The 22113-nt window shown below is 33.6% G+C and overlaps 1 protein-coding gene across 6 annotated transcripts in view; it reads left to right on the forward strand.

Moving 5' to 3' along the window:
• Positions 1 to 22113, forward strand: part of AGMO (alkylglycerol monooxygenase) — a 387303-nt gene that overhangs the window by 8847 nt on the left and 356343 nt on the right. The window contains exon 1 of one of the 6 annotated variants that reach the window (XM_086695027.1): positions 3336 to 3418. The exons of the other annotated variants lie outside the window; for them this stretch is intronic. The gene's annotated coding sequence lies outside the window, so the exon portion shown is untranslated. Of the gene's footprint in view, positions 1 to 3335; positions 3419 to 22113 lie in introns of those variants that run through there. 6 annotated transcript variants of the gene reach the window in all.

Here is a 22113-nt window from a genome sequence, read left to right on the forward strand (position 1 = left end):
TATATTGGGCATGGAGTCTGCCTAAGATTCTCTCTCTCTCTCTCTCTGTGCCTACTCCGCTGGTCTCTCTCTCTGTCTGTCTCTCTCAAAAAAAAGAACTATCAATATTAAATGTAATGCAGGCATAGACATTTATTCTCTTTAAGTTTTTTTTTTTTTAACGTTTATTTATTTTTGAGACAGAGAGAGACAGAGCTTGAATGGGGGAGGGGCAGAGAGAGAGAGAGACACAGAATCGGAAGCAGGCTCCAGGCTCTGAGCCATCAGCCCAGAGCCCAACGCGGGGCTCGAACTCACAGACCGCGAGAACATGACCCGGGCTGAAGTCGGACGCTTAACCGACTGAGCCACCCAGGCACCCCAATTCTCTTTAAGTTTATTGCAAGTCAAGTAAGCTCACCTTATCTCCCTTGCAGAATTTCTCAGCAAGAAAGAGAACTTAAGATAATGGTTAGTATTTAATATCTTCATAAAATTTTCATGTGTAATCTAAACATAGTGTTAAGAACAAGTAAGTTAAGTGGATATAATTAAGATAAAAGTTTATTAATGAGCCTTTTGATAATAATTATGTTTTACGGTATGTATACTTAAAAATAGTTTCCAGAACCTTCTTGCTAACTTGAAACGTTGCAGTTATACTGAGATAAGTTAAATGATGAATATTCATTGAATATCTAGATCATTTCCAAAAAAGATAAAATGTTGAAACATTAATTACTGAATGCAGGTTTATACACTTTGGACTTCCTTTTACTAAGGAACTAAAGACACATGGGTCTCCTAATAAACCCATGTTTTGTGCCACATTGAAAAATTTACTATGAAGAAGGATATACTTCTAGAAATTATTTAATGTATTTATAAAATCCCCAGAATGTTAGCATACCAGACAATCCACAGTTGCTTACTTCTTAGTTTTCATTAGGAATTATGTTTCTAAGGGTTAAAATTCTAATCAGTATATATAAGTAAAGCTATTTAGAAATAATAAGTGTGAAAGGAAACAACTGTGAATAAAAACTAGATAAGGAGAGGGACACCTGGGTGGCTCAGTCGGTTAAGCGGCCAACTTTGGCTCAGGTCATGATCTCACGGTCGTGAGTTCGAGCCCCGCGTCAGGCTCTGTGCTGACAGCTCAGAGCCTGGAGCCTGTTTCAGATTCTGTGTCTCCCTCTCTCTGACCCTCCCCCATTCATGGTCTGTCTCTCTCTGTCTCAAAAATAAATAAACGTTAAAAAAAAATTTAAAAAAAAGTAGATAAGGAGAATAAAATGACCGGTTCTTCCAGAAAGAGAAAAAGGAAAAAAAAAAAATTAGGACAAAAACTGAATGGATATATAAAAAGTTATAGAAGGTTTGTGGAAAAGGAATCTTAGGAAAGAAAATTTATGTTTGGTCAAGCTGGCTAAGATTGGAATGGACTTATTTAAGTTTTTAAAAAATGAGTTTTAATATCAAAAGTATGCCAGTGTAATACTAGAATTTGGTTTTCTCTCAGTTAAAAGAACAACATTTTCTTAGATTATTGGCTGGCCCTTGATAAGAAATTGTAAACAAAGATTTTTCTTTATTTTTTAAATAATCTGTCTGGGCAGTAAAGGTTTTGTGTTTTATCAAAACAATTTACTATGTTTCCCATTGTTTTTTATCATGCTTTCAATTACTTAAAAAAAACAAAAAAAGCCCAGTCTTTTCCATATTTAAAGAGCTAAGTTTCATTCACAACCATGTAATCTTCTGTATTTGTCTTTCACATCTCCTATTGTCATTTTGGTTAAATAGAAAGTTAAGTATTATTTCATAATGTTTTCAAATACCTTTATATGTAATTTAAAAATTTAATAGCAAAATGAAACTGTTGTATAGATGTATATTTATAGTGAGTGATTCAGTAGCAAACAAACCATAATACATTTTAACTAACATCACCATTAAAATATGTAACTCAACAAATGTATGTAGGATAAAAAACATTGGATTTTACCAACATTCATTCATGAATGATTTCTTTTATGATAGCACAGGGCTATTTTCTTGTCTAGGCTCTGTCATGTGATTTTCTAGAGACTGTAGTTCAATGACTTATTTTGTGTGTTCCTTGCCTTATAACTGAATATTTAAATCAATTTATTTTATTATCTACTTTTGCTCACTGATAAATAATAGGTTTTTAAAATTTTTTTAGTTTCTTCTAGAAGTTTGGGTCAAATACAGTACTCCAGGTTCCTGCTTTTACAGGTTCAATTGATTCCGATTGCCAATAGATTTACCAAGGCTTCTATCTGAGTGTATGATTTAGGAGCATTGCTGCTTGTGACATTAGAGCAAGTTGTTGCAGGGACTACTTACAGTTATCCAGGCCTTTTAATGCTTTGGATAAGCCTTTAAAAAGGCTAATTCGATTTATAATTTAATTTATCATTCTTCTGTATCCAAGGAGGTAATACAGTGCCTGAAACCTGTGTGAAAGTTCTAAGCTTTTGTCTAGACCTACGTAGTTATAAAACAGTTTCCCCTAGGAGAGTGTTAATAGTTATTTTCCACATTTTTAGATGCCCTCCTCCTCCCCACATTTTTATCATCCACATCACATGACAGGAGACTGGAAAGAACATTTTCAAGAGAGACAGATTCAATCAGTCTCTACTGAAATCCTCACCCTTTGTCTGGGAACCCTGCCCAATCTCCTTATAAACATTTGGCAATTTGTGACATTTTACATATATGAAGAGAAGATTTCATGTCCCAGTAAATTTCAACACCATATATAATCTCTATCCTTATGTATCCAATAGAGGAAAAGAAAAAAAAAATCTAAGAAAATAAGACCAAATCTGAAAGAAGGAAACGGAGCACTGTAGTATTGTAAGTGCAGAATGGCAGATGCTAAAGTATTGGCTAATCCCAGCACGGTTAGTATTACAGATTCCCCACGGTAATGAGGGACTCCGGGAGGCCTACAACGTAGAATGTAGCAAACCTTATGAATATATAGAATATAAGGAATATAATCATGGACTCATTTGCTGTCAATAGCAAAAAATGTTATTTCTTCCTTTGCCTTTTATTAGACTTTTTTTTTAATCTTTGTGTTTTGAATTCTCTTAAAGACCCTTAGGAATAAATGACCTACATTATTATTCTATTTTATTTTTCATTTTGGTGACTCTTCCATTCAGAATTCATTTTGGCTAAAAATCTTTCTGCAGCAAGGCAGTGTATAAAAATCTAAATACAAATATGCCAATTGAGTAGCATTTTCTCATTTTCAGCCTCAATAGTAAATTATTACATTTTATGCACTTTCATCCTGGTATTCTATTCTGAAACAGTTCCCTGAACTTGATGTTGTGACTGCATCTAAACTTCACTCTGCCTCATCCTTGTGAAATCTAGATGGATGAAAAGGTGTGAGGTATGTTTTCCAAATGTCAATATTGGTGTATATATTCTCTGACCCAGAGAGTCTGGTGAGACTGAAGGAACCGGAATCTGCTGAAAATCATGACAGTTGTTAACAAATCCTTGGTGTTGGAGCATTGAATGAAATTGGAGGGAAACAGGGAGATTGGCCCTGTTTACTTATCTTCCTAAGTATTTAAATTGCTCTATTTCAAAACTATCACTTTGAGTTCTAACCTTTGGGAGCACCTTTTTTTTCTAGTATATTACCATATTATATATCACTCAATTTTTTTCTTCCTGAAACAGGAAATAAGAGATGGAAATACAATTTTTTTCATATGTATGGGAAACATGGCAAGAGAGGGAGAGGATTAGAATAAAGACAGATGATGAAAATTATTAAGATATACCTTGTAATTTTGCCTTAGTGGCTGAATAAGACCAAAAAAAGTGTTTTATAAACACATAATTCCACCTGACATATTTTTAGTTTAGTTAGCGTAATTTCTTATTTTTCAATAGTGGCTTTCCACTAAAAATTCATAATATGCCTTACTCTGCCTTTAATACTAGGTTTCCTTTTCCTGGGGAAGTATTTGCTTTCCATTTCTCCTTCTATCTTGTGTTTATATGCCAGTTGCTACTACCTTACTATCAATGGGTTGCCTTTTGTTGTTGGTAGTAGCTCTTTTTCTAAAATGTCTATAAATCCAGTTCCTGAAAATTGTGTATGATGTTAAGTATTTTTAGTCTTATCCGGAAAATACTCGTGCAGAAATTGCCAACTAAAATTGTATCTCTTTCACAAAGTGACATTTCACAACGTAGTCATATATAATTATGCTGGCCCTATATTATGATTCTTTTATGTAATTCAAAATACAATCCAATGTACATTTCCCATTAATTGGTTTTATATAAGACACTTAAAAGATTAATTTTACCAATCTAGGATACACCAGCATGGTTGTTTATGCTACCCGTCTTAAATGTCTCAATGAATTTTTGTAGGAAAATGATTTCCTCTTCTAATTAAATTGCCATATATAAGATATTAACGTATCAGGGTGGCTTTTCTGCAGCGGCACCAGACATTGGAGCATGCTCTACTTTTTCCGTGTGGTACATCCATATCTTTAAACCTTGGGTTATGCTTTTGCTCCCTTGCTAACATTTTACTCCTATATCACAGTGGGGTCTGTTTGTTTGTTTTTGTACCTTTCAGGAACACCTTCCTGGCAGAATTCATTCCTTCTTTTGCTTGACCTCCCTTTCCTGTCAGTGTTTTGCTAGACTACATCTGGTCTTGGTTGCGATTCTCACTCAGGGTCTGGTGATCTTCACCGGTTTTGCTCCTCATTAAGGAGCTAGCTTTCTGAAAGGAGGCCATGTGTATGGGCTAAAATCTAAGTAGGTAGGCTGAGATTCGGGAACAGTTGTTTTTGCTTGACGTCTACTCTTTTCACCATTTTTCTGAAAATGGATATATTTCAATTAGAAAAAAAAAATTGGCTTTTCTACCAAAACCAAAGTGTAAACTTTTCCCCTTATGAAATGCCTTATAAACGCTGTTCTTACTCATTCTTCAGTGTATTCAACATAAACACTATTTTTAGATCTTTGCCATACTTTGTTTATTGCATTGAATGAAATAATATATTTATAAGGTATATGTTTGTATTGAATGTGAAAAATGAATGTTTTACTTTCGATAATCTGTTTCTAAGCGAATTAATTATTTTAGCCAATTGTTTGCTTCCTTATATGGTTCAGGACTGATTCATAAACCAGTTTTTCTCAGTGGAAAGAGCTAAAAGTACTTGGAAAGGGATTTTTATGTAAATATGCTGAGACAGAAAAAAGAGAAAATAACAGAACTTAGTGTGTTCAGATAAATATAAATTAGATAAAATCATGCAGACAATTGAAAATATAAATTTTGGGTTATATGCAGTTTTCAAATATTGTTAAAACTTTGTGTAAGTGAGATAGAAATTTTAAAAAAGAATTGACTGTGAGTTTTTATTAATACTACTTCAGATGTGTAAAGTTATGCTTCCATTTCACTCTTAAAAATTTGTTTTTCCTTTAAGTACTTAGAAGAATTCATTACCAAACTGACTATTTGTGCATTTTAGACTTTCATGGGATAGCTGTTTCAGATGAACTTTAACAGGTGGCATTCACATCATGCATATTCAGGCTTCCCAGTGATGGCAAATGCAAAGAGTCAGGTCCAGACATATAAAAAATATTGTTTTCCTAGACACTTTTCCTGTAATAGGACACATCTCCACCTGGAACAAATCCACACATACTTCAAAGTGTAATAAATCCCATCCAAACTTATTAGCTCTTTCATTTCCTAGACTTACTTCTCCTGTGTTATGTCCTCCTCAAATTATAACACTGCATGTTATAATTCTTAGTCAAAATTGCCTCTTCCTTCTGACTCCTTCCCTACCTTCACACTCAGATTGTTGGTAGATGATTCGGTTAACCCCACTGTAATCTTTGCTCTGCCATTCCACTTCTGCTACCCTATCTTTCTTCTTATTACCTTGACAGAGACATTCATTATTGTTAGACATCTGGGTAATTTTTGCTTTCTCCAGAAAGAATTCAAGTTTGTTTCTGGCCTTCTTTTAGGGTAGGAGCACATAACCTTAATCCAGTTAGGAATGAGATATTTGTAGCTGAGTTTATCCATTTGAGGCTGATGTATTTCTAATTCATCCCTATTGCAGGGTGTGAATCTCTGAGCCTCTCTTCATTATTGGAAACAGAACTCTGATTTCTTCCCCCATATTCCACACCTACTTTTAGCCTTTCAGTTTATAGAGAGTTTGCTGAGCTTCTGATCCTGTCAGTTACTCATTCAGCTCATCTAGCCTTTGAGCTAATGCTTAGACTCAGCAAATGGTTTAATATTGAAGAACCAGTAAATACTGGAATTATTCGTGTTCACTTTCCTCCTCCTAAGGACTGAGGCTGATCAAGTCCTACCTTTCTCACTCTCTAATGTCTTCAAACTTAAAAGAAAAATTTTAATGTAAGTGCACATAGAATAGAATTTACCCTTTTTAAAGTGAACAATACAGGGTCATTTAGTACATTCATAAAATTGTGCAGCTACTCCTTCTACCTTGTTCCCAAATATTTTATAATCCCCACAGAAAATCCTATAACCATAAAGCAATTATTTTCCATTACTGCTCTCACCCTCCAGCTCCTGAAAACCATCACTTTTCTGTCTCTATCAATTTACCTATTCTGGGTATTTCATATGAATGGAATCGTATAATATGCAACCTTTTGGTCTGGCTTCTTTCACTTAATATGTTTCCAAGAGTCATTTATGTTGTAGTATGTATTCATACTTCATTTTTTTGGCTGGATACTATTCCATTGTATGTATAGATCCATTTTGTTGATCTAGTCATCTATTGATAGACATTTGGGCTGTTTTGACCTTTTGGTTATTGCAAATAGTGTTGCTTTGAACATACATGTCCAAGTATTTTTTAAGTATCTGTTTTCAGTTCTTTGGGGTGTATACATAGAAGTGGAATTGCTGGGCCACGTGGTAATTCTATGTTTAACTTTTTGAAGAATTATCAAGGTGTTTTTTACAGTAGCTTAACAATTTTACATCCTTACAGCAATACATGAGGATTCTGATTTCTCTACATCCTTGCTAATAGTTATATGCTGTTTTGTTTTTATTGTTTTTTTTTCAAATAGTAGCCATTCTAATGGGTGTGAAGTAATATCTCCCTCTGGTTTTGATTTGCATTTCTCTGATGACTAATTTTGTGCTACTTTTCATGTGATTCTTAGTCATTTGTGTATCTTATTTGGAGAAACAGCTCTTCAAAGTCTTTGACCTCTTTAAATTGGGCAGTTTGACTTTTTGTTGTTGTTGAGTTGTAAGAGTTCTTTGTGTATTCTGGATATTCTACACTTCTAATATAATGTGATTTGCAAGTATTTTATTATATTCTGTAAGTCACCTTTTCATTTCTTTGCAGTGTCCTTTGATGAATGAAAGTTTTTAATTTTGATAAAGTCCAATTTACCTCTTATTTTTCTCCTTTGGTCATGATTTTTGTGTCATGTCTAAGAATCCACTGCCAAATTCAAGGTCATGAAGAAACAATCTTATGTTTTCCTCTAAGAGTCTTAAGGTTTTAGTTCATATGTTTAGGTTGTTAGTTCATTTTGAGTTATTTTTTAAATATGCTGTAAGGTAGGGATTCAACTATTCTTTTATATGTAGATATCTGGTTATTTCAACACAGTTTTTTTTAATAGTTTAAAGGTTTATTAAATTTCAGTTAGTTAACATATAATGTAATATTAGTTTCAGGAGTAGAATTTAGTGATTCATCACTTACATCAGCACAGTTTTTGAAAAGACAGTTCTTTTCCTATTGAAAGATCTTGGCAGGCTTGTCAAAAATCATTTAGATACAGATGCATGGGTTTATTTCTGGACTCTCAATTATCTTCCATTGGTCTAGATTTCTAGCCTATGTCAGTACTACACTGTTTTGATTACTATAGCTTTGTAGTAAGTGTTACTAATTGGAATATGGGTTCTCCAACTTTTCTCCTTGTTTTTCTCTATTGTTTTAGCTCTTCAGGGTCTTTGTAATTCCATATGAATTTAATATGAATAATGATATATTTGTAGACCACTTTGAGTAGTTTTGCAATCTTAATAATATTGTCTTCTAATTCATGAACATGGGATGTGTTACTCTGTATTTCAGTCTTTTTAATTATTTTTTCAGAAATATCTTTTCAGAAACACAGTTTTCTCAAATAGAGTTGTTTTGAATAAACTTTATTACTTTAGAGCAGGTTTAAGGTCACCATAAAACTGAGAAGAAAGTACAAAGAGTTCCCATATAGGGCATGCCTCTCCCCCCTCACCCCACCTTAAAATCCCCACTATTAACATTGGCCACCATAGTGGTACATTTGTTACAATGGATGAGTTTAAATTGTCATATTATTACCATTTAAAGTCCATAACTTACATTAAGGCCCACTTTTGGTGGTGTACATTCTGTGGGTTTTGACAAATATATAATGATCTATATCCATTTTTATAGTATCATACAGAGTATTCTCACTGCCTCTGTGTTCTGCCCATTCGTCCCTTTTTCTCCCCAAATCCCTGGCAACTACTGATCTTTTTATTACCTCCATAGTTTTCTCCATTTTGCCTTTACCAGAATGTCACATAGTTGAAATCATACAGTTTGTAGCCTTTTAATACTGCCTTCTTTCACTTGGTAATATGTGTTTAAGTTTCTTCCATGTCTTTTCATGAATCACAATTGATTTACTTGTTCTCCTTTTAAAGGACATTTTGATTGCCTTTAGGTTTTAGCACTTACAATAAAGCTATGATAGATGCTTGTGTGCAGGTTTTGGTGTGGACATAAGTTGTTAACTCCCTTGGGAAAATATCAAAGAGCACAATTGCTGGATTATATGATAAGATAATGTTTAGTTTTGTAAGAAACGGTCAAACTGTCTTCCAAGGTGACTCTACCACTTTGCGTTCCCATCAGCAACGAATGAGATTTCCTGTTACTCCATATTCTCACCAGTATTTGGTATTGTCAGTATTTTGGCTATTGGCCATTCTAACAGGTATATAGTAGTATCTTGTAACTTTCAAATGTATTGATTCTGCTTATAGTACTTGTTCACTCTTCCCATTAGATAATAAGGTACTCAATAGTAAGTTTATATTACTATGGTAATATAATACATAGTAAGCTTTATACTGTTAAAAGTAAATATTATTTACCTTTGTATCATGTATATACTGTGTGTGTGTGGTGTTTGGCTTCAAAAAAACAACAAAATTTTTATTTTTTATTTTTTTTAAATTTTTTTTTTTTCAACGTTTATTTATTTTTGGGACAGAGAGAGACAGAGCATGAACGGGGGAGGGGCAGAGAGAGAGGGAGACACAGAATCGGAAACAGGCTCCAGGCTCCGAGCCATCAGCCCAGAGCCTGACGCCGGGCTCGAACTCCCGGACCGCGAGATCGAGATCGTGACCTGGCTGAAGTCGGACGCTCAACCGACTGCGCCACCCAGGCGCCCCCAAAATTTTTAAAAGAAAATGATACTAACTTATTTTGACTTTCTTAATCAATATATTCTTAGTGTTAATTATGAGTTTACCAAAGCAGAGCTAGGTATATGGCAATATGAAGTATATGTTGTAATAACAGCCTGAATGACATTGTAATATGTTTGAAAAATATAAGAAATAAACAGATGATCCTTGGAGATTTTACTGTCAGGCATCTATTATAACAATCTATATTAGGGAATGGACTACATTAAACCACCCCTAAAATCTGGTGGCAGCTTTCTAAAACTAAGGTGATTTCTAGACATATAGAAACTGTTGAGGGTGATGGATATATTTATTATCTTGATTGTAGTGATGGTCTCATGGGAAGTCCATAAGTCAAAACTTATGAAATTGTGTGGTTTTTAAAAAGTTCATCTCATTATACCTTACTTTCACCTCAAAAAGCTGTGAATAAAAAGAATCATATTTTATTTAAATAATTAATTTATTTTTATTTTAGAGAGAGAGAGGGAGAGTGTTAGTGGGGGAGGGGGCAGAGGAAGAGAGAGAATTTTAAGCAGGCTCCACATTCAGTGCAGAGTCTCACATGGAGTTCAGTCCCACAACCATGAGATCATGACCTGAGCTGAAATCAAGAGTTGGACACTTAACTGACAGAGCCACTGTGGCATTCCTAAAAAAATAATTTTTAAAAGCAACTTGGATTTATTCCACTCTAGCCATTTCTTTATTTTTCTCCTGAGATACCCTAATTGTCAAAAATGTACTTTTTTTCAAAATTATAGACCAGAGGTAAATTAAGTAGCTATTTTTTTCATATTAAATCAATTATATCAGATGCCTTCTAATTTTTAACTTTAGCTTAACTTGATAATTTCTCTAGTCAAGTTGAACTAGCTAGCCTACAAGGAGCCATGTTGAAATTAAAGTATTAAATACTACAAATATGAATATGTAGGCAATCATATTGGCTCAAAACTGTATCATTGTGGTCTCCTATGGAAACCAGTTCATCTGCAGACGGACAAGTGCACCTGCACATAGTCATTCAGACCAGTCCTGAATTTAGAGAATTATTTGTGAATAATTTAATAAATTCCTTAAATCTATAAAAAACTTACAGTCAAATTAATATTTAATGTTGGGAGACTAGATGCTTTGTCCATTCCTATTTAATACTGTGTTGAAAGTCTTAGCTAATACAATAACACAAGGAAAAATGCATATGAACGGGAAGGATGACATAAACCTGTCTTTTCACAAATGACGTCATTGTCTATATAGAAAATTTCAAAGAATCAGCAAAAGGCTTGTAGGGTTAATAAGCTATTATAGCAAGTTTTTAGGTTAACAGGCTAATTCATAAGGACATTTACTTTATATACCAGCAATGAAAAATTGGAGTTTAAAATTCAAAGCATAATACCATTTACATTAACACTAGAAAAATAAAATAACATTAGTAAGTACAGATCCTTATTAGGAAAACTATAAAATTCTGATGAAAGAAGTACAAGAAAATCAAAATAATATGAGAGGTATTCCATGTCCTTGGATGGAAAGACTCCATACTGCTAAAATTTCAAATCTTGCCAAAACAACCTGTTTAATATAATCACAGTCAAAATTCCAGTAAGGTATTGTTTTTAAGTTTATTTATTTATTTTGAAAGAGAGTGTGCATGTGTAAGCGAGGGAGGAGCAGAGAAGGGGAGACAGAATGTCAAGCAGCTTCCATGGTCAGCACAGTGCCCATTGCAGGGCTTGATCCCACGAACCAGGAGATCATGGCCTGAGCCTAAATCAAGAGTGAGCAGCTTAACTGACTGAGCCACCCAGGTGCCTCTCCAATATGTTCTTTTGATTCTGCAGTTTATATGGAAAGTCAAAAGACTTAAAATGGCCAACATGATACAGAAGAAGAAAAACAAAGTCAGAGGACAGACACTATCAAACTTCAGGACTTAATATAAAGGTAGCATAATCAAGACAGTATGGTGTTGATAAAAGAATATAAAACTGGGTCAGTTGTTATCAACTTTGATACAGGAGCAATGGCAATTAAAGGATAAAGGATAGTCTTTTTAACACATGGTTCTGGAGAACTGGACATCCATATGCAATAAAAAAAAAAGAATCTAGATGTAGTGCCTTTTACAAAGATTAACTCAAAATGAATCATAGACCTACATATAAAGTACATAACTATAAAATTTCTAGAAGATAAGCTAGAAGAATATCTGTTTGACATTGGTTTTGGCAATGATTTTTTTAAATGGAACCAAAAGTGTATTCCATGAAAGACAAATGCTATAGGTTGTTCTTTTTTAAAAATTAAAACCTTCTGCTCTGCAAAAGACACTGTTAACAGAATGAAAATGCAAGCCAAAGTTGGAGAGAAAATATTTGCAAAACACCTATCTGATGAAGGACTTGTATCCAAAATATACAAATAACTCATACAATTCAATAATAGGAAAACAAACAACGGAATTAAATATGGATAGAAGACCTGAACAGATACCTAACCAACAAGATATACAGATGACAAATAAGCATATGAAAAGATGCTCAACATAATTTGTCATTAGGAAATTGAAAATTGTGACAGTGGAATATTACTATCAGATATTGTATACACTTATTAGAATGACTAAAATCCAAAAACACTCACAATAAATGTTGACAAGAATGCGGAGAAACAGGAATTGTCACTTATTGCTTGTAAAATGCAAAATTATCAATAACCATTTTGAAAGGTTGTTTGTCAATTTCTTAAAAATCTTAACATAGCCTTACTGTATGACCCTGCAGTCATGCTCCTACATATTTATCCAATCGAGTTGAAAATGTATGTCTACACAAAAAGCTGCATATAAATGTTTATAGCAGCTTTATTCATAGTTGCTAAAACTTAGAAGTAACTAAGGTGTTCTTCAATAGCTACTGAATAAATAGTGGCTCATCCATATAATATGTTATTCAGTGACAAAAAAAATTAGCTATCAAGACACACACAAAAAGAAATGGAGGAAACTTAAATTCATATTAGTAAGTGAAAGAAGCCTATCTAAAAAGACTATATACTGTAAGATTCCAACCATACTATATCCTCCAAAAGGCAAAACCATAGATGCAGCAAAATGATCAGGGGTTGCCATAAGAAGGGGAGAGGAAGGAGGGGTGCATCAGTGTAGTAAAAGAATGGGGTTTGTAGGGCTATGAAGCTATTTTCTATGATGCTGTAATTAATGGTGGATTTATAACATTACATGTTTTTAAAACTAGAGCTATAGAACACAAAGTGAATTTTAATATAAACTATGGATATGTTAACTAAACATAAATGAATATTAAATAAAATAAAGCCAGATATAATTTTGCATTAGTACTAATCAATATTCATAGAATTTTGTGTTCAATTATTTTGTGCATTTAATTAAGCCCTACTTTCTAATCTAATATTTGTACCTTTCTCCTGTGTTTTTGTTTACCAATGTCCCACTAATCACCAATCTCATGCTCTATCTCAATTTTTATTTTCCTCTGACACTCTGTAACTGTAAATATAGTGCAGCAATTTGGGCACCATTATTTGCTTTACATTATATGAAAGTGCTCTAGTTTTCCACTTATTTCTCCAATATATTCCCCATGGTCTCTGCTTGGTCCCTGCCCACATAAATGGAGCCCTGCCCTTATCTCATGCTCATTTTCTCTATCACAAAAGTCACTTTTGTGGCTTTATTTGCCAATTCTATTTCTATGTAGTTGAATGTTCATCATTGTCTTATATTTAAATTACTGACTTGGATATTTGAAAACTTGCTATAAAATTCTTCCTATGTGATCTTTCACCTCAAAATTCAGCATATTTAAAATTAACATTTAAAAATGATGAATTTGTCATCATTTTCCAAAATGGTTACCTTCTAATTCCACTGAAATTTGCTCTCATTGTTGTAAGAACTTGGGTTTGAATTGTTAGAGAAATTATTTCAAATTCCCTCTTTCCCCATAGCTAAACTCCCATTGTTTTAGTTCTTTTATCCATTTCTTTCATCGGATTCCCATCATCACTACCAGGTTCTGACCACCTCATAACTGAGGTCATTGCTGAAGCCTGCTAATTGTCACTCTGCTTCTACCACTTATTCCTTCCAACCCGTCTGTCAAATTCCGGTGAATTGATTATCTGTTAATACCATTTTCACACATCAGTTTTGCTTCAAAAACACAAAATTCATTTGTCATAGGCTGGCATTCATAGTCTTTTATAACTCAACACTTAGATACCTCTTCAGATTTAGCTCTCAGTACACAAATGCACCAGCCCCACCCAGCAAAACACAACTATTGATTTGTTCACAGAACTTGCCTATAGGAGTTTAAGGTACACATTCCCATTTAATGTATTTTGTTCCCATTCTTACTTTCACCCAAATGTCAGCATCCCACTCATATCTTACCTTTTATCTGCTCACTTTTCTCAATTTCTATAGCTTTTATGATTTTACTCTTACATTTTACTGTGGATCATCTTTTTATGTCCTTTCCCCACAACACGATTGCAAGTTCTTGTCTGGGATGGTGGGGGTTTATTGTTACCAGCCCAGATAATGGCTATAATTTATATCCTGGGGTTCAGTGTTTTCTACATTGAATGGTAAACTTGAAGCCAGAAAAAGTCGATAAGGGAAAATACCACGAAAGAGTTTTCTCTTCTGAAGGAAATGTGGAATGTTTTGACATTTGTTTATTCAAAAATGCTTATTGATATCTTACTCTTTGTAAGAACCAGGACTAAGTCTCAAGATACCAACAATGAAGAAAACACTTGAAGCTTTTATTAATTAATATTCTAGGCATACTGCATTATGCCTTTTCAATTTCCTGGGACCTATGCCTTAAAAAAAACATCAGGCATATGCTTTGTAAATATTTGCATGGTTGGGGGGTGGATCCTAGTACCTTAAAACAGAAAGAACATTCATTAGGGAAAAAAAAAAATACTTAAACCAGAGCCATTTGTGTCCTTCCCCTTGGGGCCATAATATGCCAAGGAGATAGGTCTTTAACTCTGTTTTATACATCAACACAAAGAAGTTTTTTCCAGGCAGACCACAAGCTATGCCAAATTGACCACAGTGAAATCTAGAGAACAGGTCTTCCTATGTTACAAATTTATAAGCCATGAGGATAGAAGTCATCCAATTATCTCCATTTTCGGAGGTCATAATGTCAATATTTCTTTCTGCTTTCTCTAACTTACTTTGAAATAAGTTTGCACTTTTTGGTGATTAATGAATTATAATTATGATTAATGAATGATACTAAAAATAATGAATTATGTATAAATCATACTCCATTGTTTCAGTTCATCTGAAATTTCTTGGGATTTTTACATTTGAATCAACCAGAAACTGGTTATGCAACAGAGTACAGTACTTCTTTTAAGCAAGACTTAGAAAAAACATACCCTTTAGGTTTTTGTTGAAAATTAGAAATTTGTTAATTTTGGATTTTTTATATCACTACCTGCACCCTGGTAATTTAATAAAGATTGCAAAAGTTCAGAATGAATTCCTTCTAAATCCTCTAAATTCATTCTAAATTAAGGTTGATTGGCAACCTTAATAATTACATGGGATCATTAAATCCAAAGATGGTAATATCAGCCTCTGCTAATAATCACTAGAACCACAGTTATATCAAACATAACTACAGAAGTAGGGAGAAAAAGAAGAAAAAAAACACATCAAAGAATAGAACATACAGAAAATATATATCAATATGACAGACTTAAATCTATATGAGTAATTACAGTAATGTTCTCTGTACCACACTTAACAAGAAGCATTTGTCGGGCGCCTCGGTGGCGCAGTCGGTTAAGCGTCCGACTTCAGCCAGGTCACGATCTCGCGGTCCGTGAGTTCGAGCCCCGCGTCAGGCTCTGGGCTGATGGCTCAGAGCCTGGAGCCTGTTTCCGATTCTGTGTCTCCCTCTCTCTCTGCCCGTCCCCCGTTCATGCTCTGTCTCTCTCTGTCCCAAAAATAAATAAATGTTGAAAAAAAAAAAAATTAAAAAAAAAAAAAAAAAAAAGAAGCATTTGTCAGCTCTAATGTAACAGCAAAGCCAAATAGCAGTGTATGCCTTTAGTAAATACACTTAAAATATAAAGATGCAAATACATTAAAAGTAAATGGATAGAAAAAGATATCCAATGCTAGCATTAACCAAAAGAAATCTGGAATGGTTATATTAATATTAGGCAAAGTAGATTTCAGAGCCATAGTATCACTAACCACTTCTGAAGAAAGCGATCTCTTAATGGTAAAGAGTCTACATTAAGATGGCATAGAAATTCTAAATATTTATCACCTAATAATAGAGTGTCAACATACATGAAGGAAAAACTTAATCGAATTATAAGAAAGTAAGGAAATCCACAATTATAGTCATAAATTGCAATACCAGCCCTCTCAAAAATGAACATGTAGCAATCAGTAAGGATATAAAACTTAAATACTGTCAACTAATTTAGTTTAGCATGTATACAACATTTCATGAAAAACAGCAGAATACACTTCTTTTAAATTTTTTCTAGTGCATAGGGAAACTTTAGATTGAAGATCTTTGGAGCTATAAAACAAGTCTCAATAAATGTAAAAGGTTTCAAGTCTTACAAAATGCATCCTTTGAATACAATGGAACTAAATGAGAAATCAGTAATAGATCTCTAGAAAACACTCAAGTATTTGGAAAATAAATAACACACAACAATAACCATATATCAAAGAATAAATCATAAAAGTAATAAATATTTTAAACTAAATAAAAACAGAAACATGACATCAAAATTTATCTTTATTCTTAGATGATCTTTTCATACATATATATGGAATATCTGTGTCTACAAAATGCCTACTAGAACTAATCAGTGAATTTAGTAAGGTTATGGGGTGCAAAACTAAGACTAATTGTATTTTTATATGCTAACAACAGCATTTAGAAACAAAGTAAAAAAGGAATGCCATTTATAATAGCATGAAAAATTATAACAAAATTTATGCAACAACTATATGCAAAAGGCTCTAATACACAGTGTGAAAAAAAGTCCTAAATAAGTAGAACAATGTATCAAATTCATAGATCAGAAGGCAGAAGATTTTTATGATGGCAATCCTATCCAAATTGATAGGATCCATATAATACCAATTCAAATCGTATTAGTTTTTTTATAGGAATTGACATACAAATTCTAAAATTCATAATGAAATTCAAATAATCTAGCATAGTAAAGTACGTTTGAATAAGAAGAACAAAGTTTGAGAATTAATACTACCTGATTTCAATGCTTACTATAAGTCTACAATAATCAAGAAAATATGTTGTAAAATTAGAAAAGTACATTAGTGGAACAGAATACAGGATCAGAAATAGTTTCACACGTCTATGGACACCTGGTGTTTAACAAAGTGGTATGTTTTCACCACTGACAAGACTGTATTTTCTCTACTGCATTGTTTTTGCTTTAAGACAAGTATAGTCTTCACAGTATATCATGCTGCAACAATTGCTTATCCAAATACAAAAGAAAAATGAACTTTGATCCATACCTTGTATGATAAACAGAAATAACTTAAAACATTTCATAAACCTAATGTAAAACCTAAAACTATAAAACTTGTAGAACATAGGAGAAAATATTTGTCTCCATGGGTTAGACAAAGATTTTAAGTAAGATTTTTCTAAATATAATACCAAAAGCACAACACATAAAAATGTTGATAAGCTGGACTTCTATTTTTCAAGAGACACTATTAAGAGAATATAAAGACAAGACAAAGACTGGGATAAAATAAATTCGAATCACATTTTGATAAAGTACTCATGTCAAAATATGTACTGAACTCTCAAAACTCAATAAAAAACAAAACAGGAACAGCTATACTAAAATAAAACAACTCAGTAGCAAGATGGGCTAAAGATTTGAACAGACAACTCACCAAAGAAATTACACAGGTGGGAAATAAGCACATGAAACCATATTCAACAATATTCATCAAGAAAATGTGAAATAAGACCACAATGTGCTATCACTACACACCTATTTTAAAGGGCTAAAGTTAAGAAGACTGACTTTATTAAATATTGCAAAAGATAGGGACTCATACTCTTGTAAACTGTTGGTAGAGTTTTAACTTAGTACACTTTGGAAAACGTTTTGGCTGTGCTTAAAAAGTGAAATACACACTTACCATATGATCCATACGTTCTACTCCTAGGTATTTTCTCAGGAGAAATTGAAGATGTGTACGTGAATGTTCACGGGAATGTTCACAGCAGCTTTATTATAGTAAAAAACTGCAAAATACTCAATGTCCATCAACAGATGAATATATTAACAAATTGTAGAATATCCACATAATGGATTTTTTCAACAATAAAAGTGGGTAAACTTGGTGCATGCAACAAGTTGGATGACTCACAAATGCAGAGTGAAAAAAGCCAAAAGGAAAGAATATAGTTCCTACTTTATTATTCCATTCAAAGAACATTTTAGATAATGCTTAAAATTATGTTGATCCACATTGCACTTTGAATGAGTCACTTGTATATGCATGATTTTGTAATGACATGCATTAGTTAGTTATTGGAAAATATCTGTCACAGAATTACATTGTCAAGCTGATGGCCTATAAAAAATTTCTAAGATGATAATTTCCATTTGGAAACTAGAATTACTGTTGAAGTAGCTGGATTACTTAGTTCAGTTTCTTGAAAATGTTTCTAGGTACTAAAACTTGAATAACTATAATTTACCACTATTCTTTTATGTCGAAAGATTTCCAGGAAAAAAATGGTAGTTAGGCTCACAAATCAATCATAAAAGTGATTTTCCGTGAGACATCCACTATATTTCATTATGCTACAGAGGTGTATTGTGAGCATTCCCATCTTGTCACATGGAATATTATAAAGATATGCACTCCAAGATTCAGATGAATAAAATTAACATTTTTAACTGCTTCATAAAGAACGTTTTCCGTGTAACTGTTTTTTTTTTCTTGTTGTTTTGCATTGCCGGTTTATGGTGAAGAATACAGTGACTCCTACCTAATACAATTTATTTTATTTTATTTTATTTTTATTTTACACCCAAATTAGTTAGCATATAGTGCAACAATGATTTCAGGAGTAGATTCCTTAGTGCCCCTTATCCATTTAGCCCATCCCCCTTCCCACACCCCCTTCAGTAACCCTCTGTTTGTTCTCCATATTTATGAGTCTCTTCTGTCTCGTCCCCCTCCTTGTTTTTCTATTATTTTTGTTCCCTTCCATTATGTTCATCTGTTTTGTCTCTAAAAGTCCTCATATGAGTGAAGTTATATAGTATTTGTCTTTCTCTGACTAATTACACTTAGCATAATACCCTCCAGTTCCCTCCACATAGTTTCAAAAGTCAAGATTTCATTCTTTTAGATTGCTGAGTAATACTACATTGTGTGTGTGTGTGTGTGTGTGTGTGTGTGTGTGTGTGTGTGTGTGTGTGTATTACATCTTCTTTATCCATTCACCCACTGATGGACATTGGGCTCTTTCCATACTTTGGCTAATGTTGATGGCACTGGTATAAACATTGGGGTGCATGTGTCCCTTCAAAACAGCACACTTGTATCCCTTGGATAAATACCTAGTAGTGCAATTGCTGGGTTGTAGGGTAGTTCCCTTTTTAGTTTTTTGAGGAATCTCCATACTGTTTTCCAGAGTGGCTGTGCCAGCTTGCATTCCCACCAACAATGCAAAAGAGATCCTCTTTCTCCACATCCTCGCCAACACCTGTTGTTACCTGAATTGTTAATGTTAGCCATTCTGACAAGTGTGAGGTGGTATCTCATTGTAGTTTTGATTTGTATTTCCCTGATGATGAGTGATGTTGAGCGTTTTTTCATGTGTCGGTTGGCTATCTGGATGTCTTCTTTGGAGAAGTGTCTATTCATATCTTTTGCCCATTTCTTCACTGGACTATTTATTTTTTGGGTGTTGAGTTTGAGAAGTTCTTTTTAGATTTTGGATACTAACTATTTATCTAATATGTCATTTGCCAATATCTTCTCCCATTCTGTCGGTTGCCTTTTAGTTTTGCTGTTTGTTTCCTTTGCTGTGCAGAAGAGTTTTATTTTGATGAGGTCCCAGTAGTTCATTTTTGCTTTTGTTTCCCTTGCCTCCTGAGACGTGTTGAGTAAGAAGTTGCTGTGGCCAAGATCAAAGAGGTTTTTGCCTGCTTTCTCCTTGAGGATTTTGATGGCTTCCTATTTTACATTGAGGTCTTTCATTCATTTTGAGTTTAATTTTATGCATGGTGTAATAAAGTGGCCCAGGTTCATTCCTCTGCATGTCACTGTCCAGTTTTCCCAGCACCACTTGCTGAAGAGACTGTCCATATTCCATTGGATATTTTTTCCTGCTTTGTCAAAGATTAGTTGGCCATACCTTCGTGGGTCCATTCTGTAGTATAGCTTGAAGTTCAGAATTGTGATGCCTTCTGCTTTGTTTTTTTTTTCAACATTGCTTTGGCTATTTGGGGTCTTTTCTGGTTCCATACAAATTTTAGGAATGTTTGTTGTAGCTCTGTGAAGAATGCTGGTGTTATTTTGTTAAGGGCTGCATTGAATATGTAAATTGCTTTGGGTATTATCGACATTTTAATAATATTTGTTCTTCCTATCCAGGAGCATGGAATCTTTTTCCATTTTTTTGTGTGTGTCTTTTTCAATTTCTTTCATAAGCTTTCTAAAGTTTTCAGTGTAAAGACTTTTCACCTCTTTGGTTAGATTTATTTCTAGGTATTTTATGATTTTTGTTGCAATTGTAAATTGGATCGATTCCTTGATTTCTCTTTCTGTTGCTTCATTGTTGGTGTATAGGAATGCAACAGATTTCTGTGTGTTGATTTTATATGCTGCAAATTTCCTGAATTCATGAATCAGTTCTAGCAGTTTTTTGGTGGAATCTTTAGGGTTTTCCATATAGAGTATCATGTCATCTGCAAAGAGTGAAAGTTTGACCTCCTCCTGGCTGATTTGGATGCCTTTTATTTCTTTGTGTTGTGTGATTGCAGAAGCTAAGACTTCCAATACTATGTTGAATAACAGTGGTGAGAGTGGACATCCCTGTCTTGTTCCTGACCTTAGGGGGAAAGCTCTCAGTTTTTCCCCATTGAGGATGATATTAGCGTTGGGTCACTCATAAATGGCTTTTATGATCTCGAGGTATGATCCTTCTATCCCTACTTTCTTGAGGGTTTTTTATCAAGAAAGGATGCTGTATTTTGTCAAATGCTTTCTCTGCATCTGTTAAGAGGATCATATGGTTCTTGTCCTTTCTTTTATTGATGTGATGGATCACATTATTTGTTTTGTGGATATTGAACCAGCCCTGCATCCCAGGTATAAATCCCACTTGGTTGTGGTGAATAATTTTTTAATGTATTGTTGGATCCGGTTGGCTAATATCTTGTTGAGGATTTTTGCATCCATGTTAATCAGGGAAATTGGTCTATAGTTCTCCTTTTTAGTGTGGTCTCTGTCTGGTTTTGGAATCAAGGTAATGCTGGCTTCATAGAATGAGTTTGGACGTTTTCCTTCCATTTCTATTTTTTGGAACAGCTTCAAGAGAACAGGTGTTAATTCTTCCTTAAACATTTGGTAGAATTCCCCTGAAAAGCCATCTGGCCCTTGACTCTTGGTTTTTGGGAGATTTTTGATTACTAATTTGATTTCCTTACTGGTTATAGGTCTGTTAAAATTTTCTATTTCTTCCTGTTTCAGTTTAGATAGTATATATGTTTCTAGGACTTTGTCCATTTCTTCCAGACTGCACATGTAATTGGCATATAATTGCTCATAATATTCTCTTATTATTGTTTTTATTTCTGCTGTGTTGGTTGTGATGTCTCCTCTTTCATTCTTGATTTATTTATTTGGGTCCTTTCCTTTTTCTTTTTGATCAAACTGGCTAGGGGTTTATCAATTTTGTTAATTCTTTCAAAGAACCAGCTTCTGGTTTCATTGATCTGTTCTGTTTGTTTGTTTTTTTTTTAATTTCAATAGCATTAATTTCTTCTCTAGTCTTTATTATTCCCTGTCTTCTGCTGGTTTTGGATTTTATTTTCTGTTCTTTTTCCATATCTTTAAGGGATAAGGTTAGGTTGTGTATCTGAGATATTTCTTTCTTTTTTAGGAAGGTCTGGATTGCTATATACATACTTTCCTCTCATGACTGCCTTTGCTGCAGTCCGCAGATTTGGGGTTGTGGTGTTATCATTTTCTTGGCTTCCATGTACTTTTTAATTTCCTCTTTAACTTCTTGATTAGCCCATTCATTCTTTAGTAGGATGTTCTTTAGTCTCCAAGTATTTGTTATCTTTCTAAATTTTTTCTTGTGGTTGATTTCAAGTTTCATAGTGTTGTGGTCTGAAAATATGCATGATATGATCTCAATCTTTTTGTACTTGTTGAGGGATGATTTGTGTCCCAGTATGTGGTCTATTCTGAAGAACGTTCTATGTGTACT

Source organism: Puma concolor, chromosome A2 (assembly GCF_028749965.1).
Source record: "Puma concolor isolate L17-30 chromosome A2, mPumCon1.1.hap2, whole genome shotgun sequence".
In the NCBI taxonomy this organism is placed as follows: domain Eukaryota; kingdom Metazoa; phylum Chordata; class Mammalia; order Carnivora; family Felidae; genus Puma; species Puma concolor.